General features: G+C 41.2%; 1 long non-coding RNA gene across 1 annotated transcript in view; it reads left to right on the forward strand.

The window, feature by feature from the left end:
- The window catches only part of LOC123372705, a 56,009-nt gene that overhangs the window by 18,472 nt on the left and 17,695 nt on the right, over nt 1–19,842 (forward strand). The window lies entirely within an intron of this gene.

The raw sequence follows: 19,842 nt of genomic DNA on the forward strand, positions 1-19,842 counted from the left end.
TCCTTATAGTTAGACAAATTTTTTAATATCTAACCTAAGTCTCATTTGCTACAGATTAAGCCCATTTCTTCTTGCCTATCTTCAGTGGACATGAAGAACAATTGATCACTGTCCTCCTTATAACAGCCCATAACACATTTGAAGAGTGTTATCAGGTCCCCTGTCAGTCTTCTTTTCTTAAGACTAAACTTACCCAGTTCTTAAAACCTTTCCTCATAAGTCAGGTTTTCTAAACCTTTTATAATTTTTGTTGCTTTCCTGTGGTCTCGCTCCAATTTGTTGGTATCTTTTCTGAAGTGTGGTGCCCAGAACTGGACCCAGTATTTCAGCTGAAGCCTCACCAAGTGCCAAGTAGAACATTACAATTACCTCTCATTTTTTACATACAACACTCTTATTAATCCACCCCAGAATGATATTAGCCTTTTTAGCAACTGCATCACATTGTTGACTTTCATTCAACTTTGTGATCCACTATAACCCCCAGATCCTTTTCAGCAGTACCATTGCCTAGCCAGTTATTCCCCATTTTGAAGTTGTACATTTGATTTTTTTTCTTCCTAAGTAGAGGTACTTTGTCTTTATTGAATTTCATCTTGCTGATTTCAGACCAATTCTCCAATATATCAAGGTCCTTTGAATTCTAATCCTGTACTCCAAAGTGGTAGCAACTCCTTCCAGATTGGTGTCATCCATAAATTCTATAAGCATACTCTCTACTTCATTATCCAAGTCATTAATAAAAGTATTGACTAGTACTGGACCCAGGACAGAGCTCTGCAGAACCCCACTAAACATATCCTTTGATTTTGATGGTAAACCACTGATAACTACACTATGAATATGGTCTTTAAACCAGATTTGCACCCACATTATAGCAATTTTTATCTAGACCACATTTCCCCAGTTTGCTTATGAGAATCTCATGTGGGTCTGTGTCAAAAGCCTTACTAATACCAAGATATATCACACCTACTGCTTCCCTTCAACCAGTAGGTCAATAACCCTGTCAAAGGAGGAAATTAGGTTGATTAGACATGATTTGTTCTTGAGAAATCCATTTTGGCTATTGGTTATAGAGGAAAAGAAAAAGTCATTCCCCATGGACTGCGCCTTGATGTGGTGGAAAGGCTTGCGTGCCCCCATGACTCCGAGAGCTATGCTGGTGGGTGCATAACTCCTGGTAAGGTCACCTACACTAGACATGTTGAAGGGTAGGCCCTCTCTGGGAGGGGATTGATGACCTGCACCTGTTTAAAAAAAAAAAAAAAAAGCAAAGTCATTAGGAAAACCTACGTGTAACTGGGTTGGCTGCTTCTTGTGTGCCCCCTTGTGGCCTAGCTTCATGCTACAGGTAGCCTGCCTCACTTTCCCCTTTTGGACTATTCAAGAAACTGAAAAAATATTTTTATCCATACCCACCCCTCTGAGATTGTATTTGATTAAACTATCAAACATTCAAAATAAATTTTTCAAGTCCATCCATAATCTACACAAATAAAGGTTTCTCTTCCTCCCAGGCCTTCCTGCTTTGGCAGGCCACTCCCAGGCCCTCTATAGCACAGGTGCACCCCTTTCCCCGTAATTGACTCATTTGGGAGCATGTTCTCTGGAACTGAGGAGCTGGACCTATTTTCATCACAGGAGCCAGTCACCCTGTGGCACTATGCTACTGCTCAGTTCAACAAACTCAATCCAACTCAACTCAATTCAAATAGACCTAGAAGAGAGATGATGCTAAGTGGTCAAACCCACAAGAAAGCTACTCCACTGAGGAATTTGCTCTCTCCTAAATACATTAACAAAATTGGTACATGGAATGTGAAGACGCTATATGAACCTGGTAAACAGTGAGAGTAACAAAAGAAATGGACAGATATGCTTTAGGCCTAACTGAAAACAAGACAAGTTACTTTGTCAGCTGAACACATCCTACTACATTCTGGACTACGGAATGCCACTGATGTTCACAGAGAGATGTGGGTCTGATACTATCAAGGAGGGCAGCTAAAAGCCTGATAAAATGGTCACTAGTTTTGGAAAGAGAGGGCAATCAATTGGTTAAAAAGTGGAAAGGCTCCAGGTCCAGATAACATTCCAAGGGAGATTCTTAAGGGAGACTTGAAGAACACAGTAGACATTTTATTAGGTCTCTTATGATAGATATGGGAAGAATAAAAATACCAAACAAGTGGAAAAGGGTTATATAGTAAAGCAACCAAAGAAAGGGGACCTCAACTAACGTAAAAACTGGAGAAGCATTCAATTGCTGTCTATTGCGAGTAAGGTATTTACATGCTTTATTCTAGACAGAATAAAGAAGGCAGTAAATTTAAGGTTATGCTAAGAATAGGCAGGATTCAGACAGGAGAAATCATGTGTAGATCACATAGTAACCCAATTTATCATCATAGAACTGTTAATTGAACAGCAGTCACTGCTTTATATGAATTTATAGATTTCCAAAAAGTCCTTGATATAGGGGCTAGGACAGATTTATGGAAGTTGTTATGCCACTATGGAATCTCTCAAAAATTTGTGAACATAATTAAAAGCTTCTATGAAAACATGACATGCCAAGAAATACATAATAGCAAACTGACTCAACCATTTGAGATTACTATGGACATCAGACAAGGATGTCTTATATCACCTATGATCCTTTTACTGGTAGTAGACTGGGCAATGAGAGAGGCCACAGAACAACCAATGGGCATACTGTAGACTTACACAGAAGTCAGACGGCCTAGACTTTACAGATGACTTCAACTTGCTATCCTATACCTATATGGACATGTAAACCAAAACAAATGATCTCCTATGCACAATTAGTAGGGCTGAAAATCAAAACTGAGAACTAAAATCATGAGAATCAACACACAAAAAGAGACACCAATAATACTTTCTGGGACTGACTCAAAAGAAGTCTGATATTTCACGTATCTTGGTAGCATATAAGTACAACAGGTACAACAGATAAAGACATGAAAGGCAGAATAGCAAAAGCCACACATACATTTGTTTCAGAGTAGTAGCCGTGTTTGTCTGTATCCGCAAAAAGAACAGGAGTACTTGTGGCACCTAAGAGACTAACAAATTTACTTCAGCATGCTCGGGGGTCGCGTAACATACATTTGTAACTCTGAAGCTGATCTGGAGAAACAGAAATATTGCCCTTCAAATTAAACTTTGAATATTTAAGACCATTGTAAAGTTGGTCTTACAAAAGAGCGCTGAAGCTTGGAGAGTTAAAGACCTTAGTAGCTTAACTCCAAGTTTTCATAAACAGCTGCCTTCGACATATCCTCAATTTCAGATGACCAGAATAAAAATCAGAAAGAAAGAACTTTGGAGAAAGACAAAACAGAAACTGATAGGACAGAAAATTAAGGAATTAAAATGGAGATGGCTATGACTAATATGGAGGAAAGACCTGAATAACATAACAAAACAGGCAAGGGACTTGGAATACCCAGGGCAAGAGGCAACAAGGTAGACCAAGGCTAACATGGTAATTCACAATAGAAGCAGACTTGAAAGCTATTAAAATTACATGGAAAGAAGCTAAGACTACAGCAGGAGACTCAAAAATAGAAGGCAGTGGTGAAGACCTTATGCTCTGTGTGGAATGGAGAGGTATAAGATTGTAGCTGTGGGAACACAAGCAGTGGGACAGACTAACCGCTGTATATATACCAATCCAAGACGCTAGGCATCTACTCAGGGTGATAAGTGCCCCTGCTCCTTCTCCCAGCCCTGCTCTGTTGCTCCCACCACTGCCAAAACCTTCTATTTTTAACACTCTAACTCAATCAGAGCTAGCACAGGTATGTCTCCTTGAGCTGGGAATTATGCCTCCAGTTTGAAGTGTAGATGTCTCCTAAATCCCTTCTCTCCCCAGGTATATTTATAAAGTCATTATTTCCTGAAGTATTTTTAGTTCTGCTGTATCTTGGTCCAAAAGATTATATAATAAAGCTCTAGTGTTATCATCATTCATCCTCTAAGCACATTACAAAATATTTGCCCCTTGTATTCACATACTGTTATGAAATAACATAATTAAGTACCTTTTTCAAGATTAAAATATCCAGCCATCTCCTCTATATAAAACTTCAAGAGTTAATTTCCTTAAAGTGAGTATTATGAAGCATTGGTAGATTCAGTAGGGGGAAAAAACCTGTGAAAATACTCAGAATTTGCTTCAGGAGATATGCAAAAATGGCAACCCCCCATATAGTTAAAAGATCAAGGGAAGGAATGAAAGATTAAGCAGCAGATGAGATAATAGACAAGATAATTACAGAGCATTAAAGCCTCCGATTTATTTTTAAGATGTTCAAGCTCTATTTAGAAAAGCCCATTGCTAACTTTTGTGAAGCTAAAATGAATTGTCCTCAAATATTGAACAGTAATGTGACTGACGGAGCCAAAATTTCATTTCATTTTGTAAAACAGCCCGTACAGTGACTGGCCATGGGGTGCAACAGTGGCACAACTGGGAGATGTGTTGTCTGAAGGAAATGGTATCTCAGGCTTTCAGGTAGCAAACCCCAAAATACCACATGGTGGGGTAGGGTCACCTTCAGTGAAGATGAATGTGGAGGGTGATGGAAGCCATGGTGCTCTTCAGCGTTCTCAATAATTTACAACAATAGGCATCATCTCACAAGTATTAGGAATCATTTCACAAGGGAGCCAAACAGACCCCCTTCTTACCACTGTCAAATTATCACTCTGCTTTTGTGTAGAAAAGGAAAAGGACTGTAATTCAGGGGCAGGGGATGGGTAATTAAATGCCAGAGCTATGGTCACAGAAGTATAACTGCAATGACTCTGATATGTGGACTACGGACAGAAAATCAGGAATTGCATTGATGGATTTGGGGAGTAGGCAGAATTTAACTGATGGATTGGAGACGAGAAACTATGTATAAAATAAACTAGATGGAGAGGAGGCACAAATTGATGGGAGAAAGTGGAAGGGCCAGAAAATGGACTTTTAGAGGGACAAATGTAGTGAATGGATTTGTGAGCAGTGTGTGTATGTGTGGAGTGGGGATAGAATCAAAGAACTGATGGTGTAAGTTAAGAATTGGGGCTGAAAAAGGAAAAATTGATAGGGTAGCGAAAGAAGAGGATATGGAAAGGAAGGACAAAGTGAATTTGGGAAAAGTTAATGGATTTTAGAGAAACATGGGAGGGAACAGATAGGAGAGAGATTTGGAATCAGGAAGAAGAGAGAAATTAAGGGAGACAGAAAGGAGTGAAAGATGAAAAGAACAGAGAGAGGGGGTAAAAACTGGGATGGAGGAAGAATGTTTTTGTGTGTTTAGGAAGTAAACAAGGACATTTGGGGCCCATTGCTTGTGGCATGCAGTGTTTTTTGTTAATTGATTATAACATAATTTGCTATTGGCAGGTTACTCTGATTAGGAATTCAAAATAAATTTCAAGTAGAATTCTTTCATATATGTTTGTTTGCTTTGAAATGCTCTAAGATCTTAAATGCACAAATTTGCACCTGACACTTACATTTTCTAGGGGAAGTCCCTAAGATTGCACCCCAATTTAATTTTTAGATGCCTTCAACATATCCCAAAAATCTGCCACCTCTGTCTAGGCTCAGACACATCAGATTAGAGTTTAAAAGTTAAAAACATGGTAGCAGTGGTCAGAGTAGAGAGACGCACAGCAAGGAAGAGAGTTTCTAGGTGCTGCTTTGTTTTCCTAGCAAATAGGCAGCACGAACCACTAGGAAAGCTGGATATCCAGACAAAATACATTGCACAAGCACAGATGCACTGAAAGCAAGAATTTAGTCAGTGTATAGAGCTGACCATAGAGGATAAAGATCAGACAATGAAGGTAAAGCTCTTTCACTGTCTCAATATGGAAAAAGAAGAAGTGAGTGAAACACTCTTGCTGCCAGCATTAATTCCTGAAACACTGGGACAATTGGTAAACTGTCTGAGTACTGTGACCCCAGACAGAATGAGACCGTAGAGAGAGACCAGTTTTTTTGTTACCCAAAACCAAGAAGCAGAAGAGGGAATAGCTTTTTACATAATAGAACTGAGAACTCTGACATCCACATGTAAATTTGGAGATATAAAAGATTCCATAAGTAGAGACAGAATTGTTTGTGGGACAAGTGACTGAAAAACCTTATGTGTTGAGAGAAACTGTTCTAATGCTAGAGAAATGCCTCCAAATAGCAAGGGCAGCTGAACTGTCCAAGAAAAGGATAAAAACAATGACAGCCATTAGTGACACACAACTACACAGTATTAAAGGAACCCAGGAAGCAGAGAGAGACTGATGAAGAATGCAGGCATCATGGTCCAGTGTATATACTGTAAAAATCAGCATGTAAACCAGAAAGAAAAATGCCCAGCCTATGCGCAGCAGTACAAAAGGTGTGGGAAACAACCACTTGATAACCTACCAGCAGCTATGTCAAGAATTTAAAAGCGGCAGTATATTAAGTGATTAAAATTGTCCAGCTTTCCAGTGAAAAGGAAGATACCTGTGGGGTGACTTTAGCAGGACCAAAGACTCTTAATATACATGCACTACCAAAGAAGGTTGCCAGCTAGTCAACTGCCATATTTGCAGTTATACTTTTGGATCTACAACCAATTCAAGTCCAGCTGGATTTCAGAGCCATCTGCAGTGTAATCCCAGCAACGCTGATAAGCAGCAATATTAGACTGGAAAAATGTGGCCAAATGCTGGTGATGTACAATAAACCATTTTGTGGCCCGTGGGCAAATGCAGGTTGTTGATAAGAAACCCATGACGCAAGAGACGTTGTTGTTTGGAGTTTATAGTAGTTGACATGCCAGAGTACCACCTACTGCTGGACTGCAGGGCAGTGCAAGCCATGGATATGATCGCAGTACAAAACCAGAATATCCTCAATGTGAAACAGGAAGGAGAACAGTCACCACGGGTCCTGTCCAGCATTCTAACAGAATATAAGGATATATTTCAAGGAGATAGACACCTAGAGGCCAAGCTGAAGCTAGAAATAAACCCCCATATGTAGCCTGTGAGACTTCTGAAACACAGAGTTCTGTTAGCCCTCTTGAAGCCATAGAAGAAGGAGCTGGCAAGCCTGCAAAGAAGAGGCATCATTACACCTGCTGAAACTTGCACAGAGTGGATCAGCAGTGGTGAGAACCTTCAGTTAACTGAGGATTTCCAATGAGCCAAAACCATTTACAGAGCACTGAAAAGAAGACTCTGCCCATTACCAGTGATTGAGGATATATTACCTCATCTATCCAGGGCAAAAGTATTCATTCTTTGTGATGTCAAGGATGGGTTATAGCATATTGAGCTAAATGAGCCATCCAGCCACCTGACAACATCTGCCATACCTTTCGGCAAGTACTGCTGGATACGAATGCCTATGGGCATTAGCCCAGCCCCAGAGGTGTTCCAGTGTAAACTGAATTAGGCACTAGAGTGAGTCCCAGGTGTCAAGATTGTAGCTGATGACGTTCTTATTGTAGGAGATGAGATACCAAGGAAAAGGCAATCGAAGACCATGACACCAAGCTCTGACAACTTGTAAACAGATGCCAGGAGTAGAATATGCATCTAAATGCAGACACAGTGAAGATGAGGTCAAGCTGGACATTTGTTGACTTCTGATTGACTACAGCCAGACCCTGAGAAACTGAGAGACAATAAGGAAATGCCCAGACTAACGGCTGCAAAAGGAGTCCAGTGATTTATAGGAACAGCTGATTATCTTTCCATATTCTGCGTATGTCTATGAGAAACCTGTGAACCCTGTGTATCCCTATCAGAAATCTTTGAGACCATTAACACACAACAACAACAAGGAGTCCAGTGGCACTTTAAAGACTAACAGATTTATTTGGGCATAAATAAATCTGTTAGTCTTTAAGGTGCCACCGGACTCCTTGTTGTTTTTCTGGATACAAACTAACACAGCTACCCCCGATACTTAACACAAAATGGTGCAGTATGCAGATTGTCAGAGACCAAGAACAGGCATTTGAAAGAGTAAAGGAAATCATAAGCATGAGACCAGTCCTAAATTACTACAACTCTGCAGAGCAGCTACAACTATATCGTGATGCTTCAGAAGGAAGCCTAGGAGCAGCACTGATGCAAAGCCAGCAGCCCATAGCATTTGCTAGTAGACCCAGCAACAGACGCAGAAAGGGGATTTTTGCAGAAAGAAAAGGAGGTACTGGCTGTACTCTTTGGTATGGAATAATTTCATCAATTAACCTTTGGGCACCAGGTAGACCTGCAGTCTGATCATAAGGCATTAGAAAGCATCATGAAGAAGTCACTGTTGGGTGCATCCGAGTGCAACACGTTATTGAGACGTCAGTGCCATGAGGTGAGGATAAGGTACAGCCCAACAAAGTCACAGCTGGCAGCATATACACAGATGGCTCTGTGGAACAGGAGAGAGTTTGTCAACATGCTACAATACCTGTGCATCTCTCATGGGAGGCTCCAGGCAATCCAACAAAACACCGAACAGGATGAGGTGCTACAGGCAGTAAAATGATTCAGACTTCCAGGGTTGGGTCAGATCAAAAGAAGCAAGTGCCACAGGAGCTTACCTCCTACTACCGGATGAGAGAGGGGTTAGATGTGTAAGACATGATTTTATTTATGGGGAACCAAGCAGTAATCCCAGAAAATTTAAGAGCTGATCCCATGAGACAGATACATGCTTCACAGCTGGGTAGAGGCATGCTTGAAATGACCCAGGAATGGAATTTCTGGCCAGGCATGAATGGCAACAGAGAGCATACCTGGAACAGTGCAAAGTGCATAAACGGTGTAGTGGTCCACAACAGAAGGCGACTCTACAGCCTCATGAAATCCCAGCCCGATTCTGGGACAAGATCAGGACAGACTTGTTCACTTTTAATGACAGGAACTCCTAAAATTGGGAATGGCAATATCTGATGCTTTTGCTAAACAGCTTTTTTTTTGAGAGGCGATTATAAATCTTAAGAGATAAAAATAACAATATGAAGGACTCATTGTACAAGTCTTGTAAAAGCCTGCAAAACCAGTAGAAAGAAATCAATTAGAATTACCATGGCAACAACCAACAATTTTACATGCAAGAAGGAAAGAAAATAAAACAAGGAAACTAACAAAACAGAAAATGATTGAAATAATATGGGATTTTAAATAAACATGGTAGAGCAGAGTATCAAGAATGTGAGAGTCTGTCATTCATTTAAAATATAATTTCAGATGAGGCAAATGTTTTGCATTCTTATTGATGAAGGGTGAAATCTAAAATATTATTGATAAAGTTTAACTATGTATGGAAGATTAAAAATTTTTTCAGGAAACAGGTCTGGCAAAGTAGAAACGTAATATAAAATGAACCTAATAAATCCATCCGATCTATATGTGTGTGTCGATTGGTTTTTGTTTTGTTTTGTTGTTTTCTCATTAAATAAGAATACAGAAAAATTGAATTATGAAAAAGTATATACCATATTTTATACCTACAATTTGAGAGTCAATTTAATAATCTATAGAATGCTAACATACTGTAGAGCTTGATTCTACATTCCCTGTCTACTCCAAACTCCTATTGTAGCCAAACGGGAATTTGATATGCAGAGTTTGCCCTTTTTATCAGAGGTTCTCAAACTGGGGGCCACAGAATGTATTCTGGGGGCAGGGCTGAGAAGCTTTAGGGAAAAAACTTATTGTGCACATTTTACCCATAGCGATGAAGAACTAGCAAAGATGATTCCTCCAGACATATCAGGTCCTCAGATGGCACTGTACATTTTGACGAATTTCTGTTAAGCTTGTGCAGCATTATACAAAGTCGTTGCCATCTGTAGGTTAATCAGTTTGCTACGACACGGTATATACATTTAATTGTAAGCATCGACCACAATTGTGTTTTTGCTTTTGCTCTTATTACAATGGATCATTAGCTCATTCATGCAATTTGTGGAATTGCTCTGCTCCAAAAAACAGGTGCACCCATCACACTAATAACAACAGTGTGATGCCAGTAAGTAGTATCTCACTTAAAATTTACATTGCTATATGCTTAAATAGCTCTGTTTGAATCAATGCCTTACTGTTTTTAATATTTAGTGAGGGTTGCATGTTGATTTTTTTTATTGGTATATATACTTGTGTGATGAGAGTGGGGGGCATGTAAACTACTATAGACACAAAGAAGGCGAGCGTGATCAAATACGTTTGAGAACCACTACTTTATATATCAATCATTCAACAAAATGATTAGAGACCAAATTCTGCTCTCTGTTCAACCCTACTGAAGTCTTCAGGGCAAATCAAACATTAAACACTATTGCTTTTAAACCCTGTACTGTAGTTACAAATGTGCACTCACCAGAAGGGCCTTCTCTGCTTTCAGAGTCAGGGATCCCGCCTTGGGAGGGTATTGGCTCCAGGGTGATGAACAGGTCCTGGTTGCCGGGAAGAATGTTTTCACCACTTGCATCCTGCGCATTCTCCTCCTCCTCCTCTTCCTCATCCACAAAATCCTCCTCTGTGTTGTGTGAGACTCCCCGCTTTCAGGTGTCCACGGACAGAGGTGGGATAGTGGTAGGGTCCACCCCTAGAATGCCATGCAGCTGATCATAGAAGCGGCATGTATGGGGTTCTGACCCAGAGTGACCGTTTGCCTCCTTTGTCTTTTGGTAGGCTTGCCTGAGCTCCTTGACTTTCACGTGGCACTGCTGTGTGTCCCTGTTGTAGCCTCTGTCCATCATGTCCTGTGTGATTTTGGCATATATATCAGCATTTCTTCTTTTTGATCAGAGTTCTGCCTGCACAGATTCTTCTCCCCATACAGCAGTTAGATCCAGTGTCTCCCGTTGGCTTCATGTTGGAGCTTGTTTGCGATTCTGGGGGGACTGCATGGTCACCTGTGCTGCTGAGCTCGCCAAGCTGACCAAACAGGAAATGAAATGCAAAAGTTCCCAGGGCTTTTCCTGTGTACCTGGCTAGTTCATCGGAGTTGAAAGTGCTGTCCAGAACAGTCACATTGGAGCACTCTGGAATAGCTCCCGGAGGGCAATACCATCGATTTGCGTCCACACTACCCCAAATTCGACCCAGCAAGGTTGATTTTAGTGCTACTCTCCTCGCCAGGGAGGAGTACAGAAGTCGATTTTAAGAGCCTGTAGTGGCTCGCCTTCTTTGTGTAGTGGGGTGGTCACCCTGTTCCGGCCCTGAAGGGGTTAAAGCAGACTCCAGCAGAGGGCTCCAGCTGGGAAAAGGTAGGCTGATGGGGAAAGCAGCCACAGCTATGGCCAACTTAATCAGGGCCCAGCTGGCTCTTATAAGAGAGCTGTGGGCCAGAAGCTAAGCCACACTATCTCTCTCTAGCTTCTTGAGAGAGAAGGACCTGGCTGCAGTAGCGCAGCTGAGGTGGGGAGAGCAGGGGGAGCGGCCGCTCACCTGAGCACTCACTCGGCCCTTCTCAGCATGTCCGGGTCTTCAGCAGCACTCACTTTGGGCTCTGCTGCGTGCATTTTGTGGAGGCGGTTCCTGCGGCCAGTGCTTCTCCTGCTCCTCCCGCCCTCGCTTTGTGGAGGCCGGGTGATGCTCCTCCCTGTGCCTGCTGGGGTGCGCCTGCTACCCTGCTTGGCTGAGGATTAATCCAGCACGAGTTTCCCACAGGCAGCTCCCGGTCGGCAGCAATTCGACGGCGGGTGCTTCAGTCGCTCCGGGTCTTCGGCAGCGGGTGCTTCAGTCGCTCCGGGTCTTCAGCAGCAATTCGGCTGTGGGTAATTTGGTGCAGCCGGTTCTTCAGTCTTTGATGGCAAGACTTGGGTTTTTTTTTCTTTTTCTTTTTTTTTTTCTTCGCTGCTTCGCAGCGGGTGGCACCTTTTGTATATGTTCGCTTCCCGTGCTCTTAGAACCTGGCTACGCTACTGTCTGGGAGTTGAGAAGGGTACCTGAGGTGGAGCAGTGCTGGGGAAGGGCAGAGGGAGCTGGGGAGCTCCAGCCAGGAAAAACCTCAGGCTGCAGGCCTTGCTAAAAGGGCCAAATAGGTACTGGGGCTGCAGAGGGGAAGCCCAAACATAGGCAAAGGCAGCAGGTCCTAACCCCCTTGCCAATGATGAGTGGTTTACAGACTGCCGTCGTCCCCAGGGAGCGGGGGCTAGATGATGACTGGCAGTAGCCACTGAAGCAAGGTGGGTCTAGAGACTGGGGGTTCCCCTGGGAGGGGAGATCCAGAGCGAGGGGGTACTGTGGTGGGCAGAACCCCTGGGCAAAGGGCACCGGGATCTGAGAGGGACACGGGGGCCAGCAGCAGGCAAGACACCGGCCTGCAGAGGGTGCTCCGGGCTGGAAAGAGCTAATTCCCGAGACAGCCAGCAGGAGGCGCTGTGCCAGTGAGGTGTCACCCCACCACAGAGCCCTTTAGGTTAACAGAACGGGGTTGCTTGTGTAGACGCATTCGTTATAAAATTGACCTAACACGGCTAAATTCAACCTAACCCTGTAGTGTAGACCAGGGCTTAGATTTTACAGTAATAGAGCATTACAGAAATTCATAATATAAATTAGATAGACTAATAGCTGGGAGATGCAGTTCAACTGTTTTCTGGGTAGGTCATGAGCTTCAAGGAAAGCTCAAGATTCATCCATAGCTAACCAAGAACTTGTCAGAAGTTCTCCAAAAAGGCAAGGTAAGACATAAAGGAGAAGTACATTACTCCACCAAAGAAAATATTTTTATTTTGTGCTTTGAAAGCTGTGAGGCTTGTAAGGTGGTGTTCCAAGTTATAAGTATTTCATATGTTGGTGAAAACCTCCATTTTCCAATTGGGTTTAGCAGCAGCAGCATGAAAACAGTGTTGCTGCAGAGTAGGAGAAAATTGAAGTAGAGCAAAGTTGAGGCAATAACCCAAAGTAAAAAAAGAGCAGAGGCTAGCTAAGAAAAGTCTGAGCAGCAGAGGGGAGTGACTAGCATTTACAACACTGGAGAGAAATTCTAGAAACCTGAGGAAAGGGGATACACAACAGCCAGGGCAGTAACTGAAGAATAGGTAGCTAGTAAACCAGCAAACCACTGGATTCTAATGGAGGTTTTAGAGCCAAAAAGTCTAAATAAGGACAGTGGAATTAAGAAAAGAAAGCACCCAAGAGAGAAAAATCTTCTAAGAAGGTGAGTATTAGGCACAGGCTAAAGTTAGAGGAAATTACAGGACCTGTAGAGAACAAAAGTAGACCAAGTAGAAGTCAAAATAAGGTGAGAGGCACAGTCAAGAAAAATAATGTAGCTTGCCCAAAAAGATAATAAAGGAATGTTGTAATTAGGGTTGCTACTTGCAACAATTTTGAAAATGAAATGCAGGATAATTAGCTTTTACATTGTTATAGGCAATCTGTACAAAATTTTCTTAATCTTACATTATTGATTGGGTAGCTGTGACCCAAGGACCCATTGATGCCAAATTACAGAGGGCACAGAGGTACCAGGGATCCAGTGTGTTCACCAAAAGGAGTCATGTGAGATCTCTAATAAAAGCCTGTGCCACACTGCTTATGTAAGGAGTTATGTATATACACTGAAAATTATATTCTTAAGGTCTGTGTCTAGGGACTGATCATCAGCAAAGATGAAAACAGTTTTCTTTCAGGCAAGAAACATTGATCCATATGTGTGTTTATATGTAAATTAAGGATTGTATGGTTCATAGTGGGCCTCCGAGGTTCACCAGTCTGAACTAAATGCTGGTTCAAAATGCTGGAGAGAACATCTGGTGAGAGAAGCTTCTTTGGACAGGAGGATAATTTGCACATTTACATTTAGTCTCTAGAAAACAAGTTATGATTTTGTTTTATATGTAACCATTTGTTTCCAATATTCTTACTCATTATTGCTTGAATCTCTGTTCTTTGATGAGAAACTTATTCTTGTTTGCACTATCACTATAAATGTATCTAATTGCTGTGTGTTCAGCAGAGGTGTGTTCTAAGATATAACTAGCAAGCTGTGGTGCACTGTTCCTTTGGGAACAGCAGGCCTGGTAATTCTGTGAGTGTTCAGTGGATAAGGGACTGGACACTATGGGGAATGTTTGGAGGATTTGGAGGTTGGGGTGTGCTTATCACTACTTGTACAGAGGCCTCCAGGCCTCCAGAGGCCTGGAAGGCAGTGCTTGTGTTGCCAGAGGATGGTGATTTCAGAGAGGAGAGGCAGGGCTGAGGCAAGAAAAGAGACTGAAAGAGAGCAGTTGGAGGTGAGGAAGAAAGACCAGATGAGAGGAAGAAAATATCGGGACACATGGGGTGGTGGGGGGAGGGTCGCCGGCACAGCAAAAAAAAAAAACGGGCGGAGTGCCGCGAAATATCAAGACAAATTGTGTCCCGACCAATGTTTGGTCGGGATGCAGACAAACACCTAAATATTGGGACAGTCCCAATTTTATCAGGACGTCTGGTCACCCTAGTTGGAGGCTAGATGCAGGGGACTAAGCTAGCCTGTGCAGGATTAGAGCACTCAGAAGAGAGTCCAAGGAGGTGAGCAACAGGTTGCTAACTAATCACAGAGAGAGAACAAATATTAAAGCTAAGGAGGCCTATACAGAGGACAAAAGTAATGTTGAGTGGCAACCCGCATTGGGAGTCTGAGGGAGACTCTTAATAGCCTCCTACCATTTTCTCCGAGAAGTTAGGGAAGTTAGTTCTAAAGCTTTGCTTTTTTCCACCAGAAGCCCCATACAGTGCACAGGAAACTTCACATGCTAAATCTGTTGTTTATACCACACAATATTTACAACACAGTTGTTGGTGCTAAGAGACTCTGTTTAATCCTTTTACAATCAAAGCAGTAGTGAGTGAAAAACGGGAGTACTTCTGGTTTGTCATACACAGTGTGTGTCATTAGAAATTGCATGTCAATGCAGAATAGCAATCTGCTGTAAATAAGCGTTATATCGTATAGAGTGACTAGTCAAGGCTTTTCCATCAATGCTGCTATCTACAGAAAGATGCACACAATGGGCAAATTTCAGTGGAGTATAGGCCTTGGCTGGCCCTTTGAACAGGAGTGAATTTCACCCGAGGTGAATACATTCATAAAAGCCTTATTAAAGCCAGAATATGAGATTTTCACCTGAAGAGTTTCTGGGAAAGAAAGATATGTATTTTTAACTCAGTGTGGCAGATCTAGTTGTTTTGTTTTTGTTTTTAAATTATCGGTATTGTTTACTTAAAATTTTAAAACTATACTGAAATAAATGCAAAACCAAATGTAAAACACAACTGAAAGAATGCAAGGATTGTTCATTCATATTGGTTTCTGTAACAAGCATCCCACAGTGGTCTCTGTGTGCCGAGGAAAGTGTTCTTCCAATGAGTCTCAGCTGAGATTAGCTCTTAAACTGGGAATCTAGCAATGGCTAGATCTGCTAGGGTTAGGACAGCTTTGCACTGCCAGAGGAAAGCTGCTGCAATGTGGCTAAAGATCTGGCCTAAAGTTTTGCAAATTTTCTAAAATACAGTAGAATATCAATAGTGACTGACAGTAATGGAGTGTCAGGGTTTTGCTAATTAACTAATCTAAGCCAGTCTATTAATAACATCTGCCACTTATACTTTTTTAATTGTGTTCGCCTTTATTTATTTGTACTTGAAACCTCTGTCCGTGGTCTGAGAGCAAACCCTGTAGCTACCATTGCATTACTGTCAAGTGGCCCTTTTCTGCTTTTCAGTAACTATGTTCCCACCTTTTCTATTGAGTATGTGAGGTTCCTCCCATGAACTTCAGAGAATGTCTTTCTAAAATCTTTAAGATTACAAAACCTCTGGTTTCTCGGAAGCAGAAATCTGTTTGATCCAATGGACAAGCCACATAACTGTACAAATATTTCACTCTTATTCCTGCCCTCTCTCTGTTAAACCTGGGTTCCTCGGACCTCAAGAACAGAAAGACAGAGAAACAAGTCAATGGGAGGAGAAAGGAGTATTTAAGGGGTTATATTATGAGTAGTCCATTCAAAAAGAGTTCCACTGATTGCAATTTTATATAAGTAAGGGTTGCAGAAATAGGCCCAATAGCTGGAAGTGAGAACCACATATGTTTATCTACAAAAACTTAGAGTTATGGTTGGCTCAAGTACATTTCCTATCCAGTCCATCAATAGAAATCAGGACATCACTAGTTAAGTGATCTCTCATAAATTGTTGGGCAAAAGTCAACATGGTTTCTGTAAAGGGAAATCATGTCTTACTAATCTATTAAGTTCTTTGAAGAGGTCAACAAACACATGGACAAGGGGGATCCAGTGGACATAGTGTACTTAGATTTCCAGAAAGCTTTTGACAAGGTCCCTCACCAATGGATCTTATGTAAATTAAGTTGTCATGGGATAAGAGGGAAGATCCTTTCATGGATTAAGAACTGGTTACAAGACAGGGAACAAAGCGTAGGAATAAATGGTAAATTTTCAGAATGGAGAGGGATACCTAGTGGTGTTTCCCAAGAGTCAGTCCTAGGACCAATTCTATTCAACTTATTCATAAATGATCTGGAGAAAGGGGTAAACAGTGAGGTGGCAAAGTTTGCAGATGACACTAAACTGCTCAAGATAGTTAAGACCAAAGCAGACTGTGAAGAACTTCAAAAAGATCTCACAAAACTAAGTGAGTGGGCAACAAAATGACAAATGAAATTTAATGTGGATAAATGTAAAGTAATGCACATTGGAAAAAATAACCTCAACTATACATACAATATGATGGGGGCTAATTTAGCTATAACTAATCAGGAAAGAGATCGTGGAGTCATCGTGGATAGTTCTCTGAAGACGTCCACGCAGTGTGCAGCGGCAGTCAGTAAAGCAAACAGGATGTTAGGAATCATTCAGAAAGGGATAGAGAATAAGACGGATAGTATCTTATTGCCCTTATATAAATCCATGGTACGCCCACATCTTGAATACTGCATACAGATGTGGTCTCCTCATCTCAAAAAAGATATCCTGGCATTAGAAAAGGTTCAGAGAAGGGCAACTAAAATGATTAGGGGTTTGGAACGGGTCCCATATGAGGAGAGATTAAAGAGGCTAGGACTTTTCAGCTTGGAAAAGAGGAGACTAAGGGGAGGATATGATAGAGGTATATAAAATCATGAGTGGTGTGGAGAAAGTGAATAAGGAAAAGTTATTTACTTGTTCCCATAATATAAGAACTAGGGGCCACCAAATGAAATTAATGGGCAGCAGGTTTAAAACAAATAAAAAGACGTTCTTCTTCACACAGTACATGGTCAACATGTGGAACTCCTTGCGTGAGGAGGTTGTGAAGGCTAGGACTATAACAGGGTTTAAAAGAGAACAAGATAAATTCACGGAGGTTAACTCCATTAATGGCTATTAGCCAGGATGGGTAAGGAATGGTGCCCCTAGCCTCTTTGTTTGTCAGAGGGTGAAAATGGATGGCAGGAGAGAGATCACTTGATCATTAGCTGCTAGGTTCACTCCCTCTGGGACACCTGGCATTGGTCACTGTCGGTAGACAGGATACTGGGCTGGATGGACCTTTGGTCTGACCCAGTATGGCCATTCTTATGTTCTTATGTTAGACTACTATAAAATAAACCCAAAGTTTTATGCCTACGTCTAGTCAAATGGAAAGCAAAAAGTAAACAAATTCCATCCTTGGAGAAATATAGAAAACTCCCACTGACATTAATAGGAATTGCAGGTGTGTCTCTCAACCAAGAATTAGGCAGAAATCTGATCAATATTTAGAAAACCACACTGCCATTGAGAAATAATACTAGAAACCGCTGCCATGTGACTTATTTATGCATTACATTCTTTCAGAGCAGGCAGACCCATAAAGTCAGCAGGTGGAGCTGTGATCCCCTCAGCAGGGCTGATGTAAGTTTCCACACTGAAAGAACATTCAGTTACATGTGCTCACTCAGACAGCCCATTCTAACTCACCAGCCTAAAGAAGGTCATAATAAAACATGAGAGTTCAATAATGCAGTTGTTACATCATGTTGTAAGAGCACAAGCCAGGAGAAGAAGAAAACACAGAACTGACAGTGTTTGTCAGCACATGCTGCCTTTACTTTTTTTTAATTGGAGACAAATAGTACCATTTTAAAGTGATATACATGATTCTGGTGCATCTTACAGTGCAGTACTGTGCTGTATTACTCATGCATGGACTAAAAAGGGTACGCTGATGTAAACACATTTTTCCATCATCTTCAACATTAACATATGTGAAGTACATCTTTATGGATGTGAATGACTTCATAAATTGCTATTTATTTTTTTCATCTCATGACATATAATGGCAGCCCCTCTAGATACTACTACTATTTAGTTAAATCAGGGGATCATGACCCCAGGTGTCACATGGTAGCAACTATGCTGTCTTTCCCAAATTGTCAAATGGGTATGGGTCCTAACTAGCTCCTGGCTACATGGGAAAAGGGTCCCGGTATGGAAAACTTTTAGGACCACTGACCTAAGGTAAAGAGACTAAACAAGATAAACATTTACAAAGTGCAAGTGGTACACTGCTATCCATTTTTTGTGACCATCAAAGACTATGTCTACCTTTCTTTATGTTATTACCTTGTTTAACTATCCCAAGAAAGCTTCTCTTACTTTGCAAATTTTTCATTTTAGTACTCAATCCATGCAAAAGTAATAATGATTCAATTGGTTTCACATGACAGACAACACACACAGTTGTTTATATTTGCTATAGGTATAGAGGCCATTTTAATTAAAATCAATAAATAATTAACCCTGACTTGATTTTCTGTGTACCATAGCAGAACAAGTACACTTGGGTTTTTGTGAGGCAAGTAGAAAGTAACTCTAGTCTCATTCTGAATATTTTATATGTTCTTTTCCTCTCTCCCTCACAATGTTTCTTCTCTTTCCCCAGTACTACTTTTAAAAAAAAAATCTCAGAAAGGTAGATTACCAGTTTTTTCTTTGTGTTGTACTTTGCACAGTAGTGCCAACCCCAAGCTTTCAAGCAGCATGAGTGAAGCCCCCAAAATCATGAGATTGGCTTTAAAAGATTTTTTTAAAAAGATTAAATTTTTGTTTCTTTTTATTTGCCTCTTGAGTTTTGAGCCTTTAGGAGTCATGTTTTCAAGCTTTCCTCTGCAACCACAAACTCCAGACATTTTTGTAAATGAAAGCTGAGATAATCACATGACTCCATGTGCTGGAACCTCAGCGACAACCCCAAATATCATAAGACTCATGATAAAATCATGACAGTTGGTAACATTGTTACATCTTCACAGCTGCTGCTTATGGTGCCTGCCCTGAATTGGCCTTTCTGGATGCAGCACTGCATCAGCACTGAGCACAGTTCTTTATTTCAGTGACAACATGATGGACAAATGGCAGACACTAGGGCTGATGGTGTTTAGCACTGGCAGAACTGTAGGAAAATGTTAGGTAAGATTTTTTTTGTGAACATGTTTGTTAAAACATAGTTGAGTCAGCTAGTCACAGTCTGAACAACTCTTGACTAAGTCCATAGAAATGGGAAATCTGGTCACTCCCATGATTGAGGTGCAGAATGGCCCATTTGTGGCCAGGATGTGTGGAAATATACTTAGAATGCCATTTTATTTTACCAGACTTGATATACACATAATTCCTTTTATCTGAAACCTGCTAGTACCTTATTCATTCTACCATTTTTAAAGAAGCAATTAAAAGCTGGGTGATCAAATACATTTCTTATAAGGACCTGGCACACACAATCATGTGACAACAGATGGTATCTGAAAGCCTTTGTGAGAAGTTTGGCCAATGTTAAATAGACTGT

The sequence above is a fragment of the Mauremys mutica genome, chromosome 6 (genome assembly GCF_020497125.1).
Source record: "Mauremys mutica isolate MM-2020 ecotype Southern chromosome 6, ASM2049712v1, whole genome shotgun sequence".
Taxonomy (NCBI): domain Eukaryota; kingdom Metazoa; phylum Chordata; order Testudines; family Geoemydidae; genus Mauremys; species Mauremys mutica.